This window comes from Pteropus vampyrus, unplaced genomic scaffold (assembly GCF_000151845.1).
Source record: "Pteropus vampyrus isolate Shadow unplaced genomic scaffold, Pvam_2.0 Scaffold4, whole genome shotgun sequence".
NCBI classification, from domain to species: domain Eukaryota; kingdom Metazoa; phylum Chordata; class Mammalia; order Chiroptera; family Pteropodidae; genus Pteropus; species Pteropus vampyrus.
In genome coordinates, this window is record NW_011888785.1 from 1886464 (window position 1) to 1890103 (window position 3640).

The 3640-nt window shown below is 34.6% G+C and overlaps 1 pseudogene; it reads right to left on the reverse strand.

Annotated features, from left to right (window-relative positions):
- Positions 1-3235: 3235 nt before the first annotated feature.
- LOC111743045 lies at positions 3236-3354 on the reverse strand (annotated as a pseudogene).
- Positions 3355-3640: the final 286 nt, after the last annotated feature.

Genomic DNA, 3640 nt, shown 5'->3' on the forward strand with positions numbered 1-3640 from the left:
AAGTAACAGATCTTGAAAACAATGCTAAATAGAAAAAAAAACGAGAAACAAAATTAGTTCTATTTATGAAACTAAAAATCTACACAATACATATAGTTTTACAAGGACAAACACAAACAGAAAAATATACCCTCAAACATACCCTAAGGTGCTCAAAAAGGTGAGGGTATAAGAGGGAAATTGCCACTAAAGTGGGATTAACTTTTTTCAAATAAACAAACAGAGCAGCTTGGTATAAACCAATGACAATGATTTGCCATAAACTGGGTATTTATGTGTGACCCGGTCCTCTTCACCAAATAAAATAAATTATGATCCAATTATCATCATCAATTATAAGTTTATAAATGACTAGATTTTACAGATTTCATTCTAGAGACTGATAAATACAACTAGCTATTGATTGACTGTCATATTGGGCAAATAAAACTATTAGAACATCATTTTATATAAAAATCAGTCATATTAAAATAATAATATTTAATAGGGAATCAAAAAGTCCTTCTAGCGTTCCATGATTTAGTCATACCTTTCCAGTTCAAGTTAATTTAACTTGGGCTCTTTAAAGCATATTTTAAATGTTGGCCTATGTCCAATCACTTCAAGAGACTGATCAAAAAGACATATTGACTCAGAGAAGACTCTGAGAAGATGGTGCAGTAGAAAGCGCGCATCTGTCTCCCCATCTAGACAAACAACTGCACTAGCAGAATCTATCTGATATAACTATTTTGGAACTCTGAAGTCTGTTGAAGGCTTTCAGCTTCTAGGAGACAATATAGAAGATAAGTTGTAGCTAATATAATCAATTTCAGCTCTTAGGGAGGTAGCAGATACCAATCCTTGAGTTCCAGCAGGCAGCCATGTAGGCTTTCCAGGAACAGCTTGCACAGTTTGTAGGAGCCACAGTGAGTAAAAAGGACTCTGTCCTCCAAATATCGGGGATCCATGCTCTCATCGCTGATTGCTGCTTCTAGTCAGAGAGATGCAGACAAAAAGGTGGGTGGCCATATTTGTTGTATCTCCCCTTATTGTTGCAAGCCCCTGCCCTACAAAACTTTTAGAAGAAAACAGGAAAAGCTTCATGGCATTGGATTTGGCAGTGATTTCTTGGATATGACACTAAAGACACAGGCAACAAAAGAAAAAACAGACAAATTAAAGTTCATGAAAATTAAAAATCTATGTACAGCAAAAGATACTGTTAGCAGATTAGAAAGTAAATCCACTGAATGGGATAAAGTATTTGCAAATCATGTATCTGATTATTGCTTAATATTCAGAATTTATAGAGAACTCTTAAAACTCAACAAGCCTGATTCAAAAATAGGCAAAGGACTTGAATAAACACTTCTCTAAAGAAGATATACAAATGGTCAATGAACATATAAAAAGATGCTCAATTCACTAATCATTAGACAAATACAAATCAAAAGTACAATGAGAAAGCACCTCACACACCTTAGGATGACTGCTATCAAAGAACGGAATATAACAAGTGTCGACAAAGATGTAGAAAAACTGGAACCCTTGTCTGCTGTTGCAGGAGATGGTAAATAGTATAGCTGCTGTGGAAAACAGTATGGTGGTTCCTCAAAAAGTGTAAGATCCAGCAATTCCACTTCTGAGTATGTACCCAAAAGAACTGAAAGCAAGGTCTTGAGAATATATTTACACATCCATGTTCATAGCTTAAACATGAAAGCAACCCAAGTATACATCAATAAATGGATAAAATGTAGTATACACATACGATGGAATATCATTCAGTCTTAAACAGGATGAAAATTCTGACACATGCTACAAAGTGGGAAACTTGAGATAATTACGTTAAGTGAAATAATCCAGTCACAAAAGAAAAATACTGTATGATTCCACTTACGTGAAGTACTTAGAGTAGTCAAAATCAAAGAGACACAAAGCAGAATGGTGGCTGCCATGAACTGGAGGGAGGAGTGAATGGAAAGTTACTATTTAATGGGTACAGATGAAAAAAGTTCTGGAGATGGATGGTGGTGACTGTTGCACAACAATATAATTGCATTTAACACCACTTAAAAATGGTTAAGATGGTAAATGTTATGTGTATTTCACCACAATAAACAAACGGGAATAAAAGGGAGTAAGGCATGTAACAATCACAGATCTATTACAATTTAGAACTAAACACACTAAACACTCATCTCCAATTCTTTGATGAAAGCCAGACCAGTTGCCTAAGAGCAATTTACCATGATTACCCGCTCTGCCTTCCTGCCTGTGTTTAGAGCTGAAGAACTTTCTTTGTCTGCTTCACATCTGCAGAAGCTTGAAGACCCAGAGGCCTCTTTTCATTATAAAATGATTCTGTTCCTTAAATTCAAGTTAGTATAATTTCTTTAAAAGCCTGGTGGGTTTCTTGCTTATCAAATTATAATCCATAACACACTGCATATGAATGAGCTAAAAGCTGAATCACCAAAAAAGGAAAAACTTATATATAGCATAGTTAGACAGGTATGAGAATTTATGTTAAAACTGAAACTTTACAATCGATACCAATGTTTTCATACATTTTTCTAACATGGGTCTATAGGCAGAAGATTTTAATTGTTTTCGACAGCATTATGTAAACTGGCTATAAATCTATAAGAAATTTTGAAGAACGCTGTGTTGACAATCTTAGAATTAATTTTCAATTTTGCAATACCCTTTTGAATTCAATATCAATAATACTGTGTTATCACAAGAGTTAGTGAATTAACTTAGGTACAAATTTGAAACTGATATGTTTTTGCTTAAAGTTTACATCAATTCCTCTAAAAAAGATCAATCAGCTTTATCAATGTGAATGTGAATGTTAAAGAAAATGATCTGAGGTTCTTAAGTTTTTGGAAAACTTTTACGTGTATCTGGACAATTTGGGCATATAAATCTTTTTAACAGTAAACTTTATGAAATTTAAATAAGATCAAGTGTATCCAATGAAAATTTAGTGTCCAAATTGAGATATTTTGTAAATACAAAATATACATTAGACTTCGAATACTAATATTAAAAGAATGTAAAATACCTCATTAATAATTTTATATTGATTAGATGTTGAGATAACATTTTGATATATCACATTCAATACATTATTAATATTAATTTTACCTGTTTATTTATTTGTTCGTTTGTTTTTAGGTGAGGCAACCCTTGGTTGACCTCATAGATTGCAAGGACCTTGTCAGCTTACAATCCCTTATTTTTTTTAAGCCTACAGCACCTGGTCTTCCTAGGTGGTCTCCCATCCAAGTACTAACTATGCCCGACCCTGCTGAGCTTCCGAGATCAGACAGGGTTGGGCTTGTTCAGGGTGGCATGACCGTAGACTACCTGTTTATTTTTATATGTGTCTATGCGTCAGTGACCAACTTATTGCCTCTGAGTTCCACATTCACTCTTCAGTACCTGCTATGAGACCAGACTAGATTCTCAAAGCATAATCCACATGCTTTCAAGCTTTGTTAGTTAAGGGTGTTAGAGGAATACTGCAGGATAAAAGTCTCCTTTTCTTAATTCTGGCCGCTGAGCTTTCGGTGTTTATCCTGCTCTGTCTGTGCAATCAACAGCAGTACGGCTGTCTGAAGAATCTGATGGTGCTCTGCCCTCACCAGAT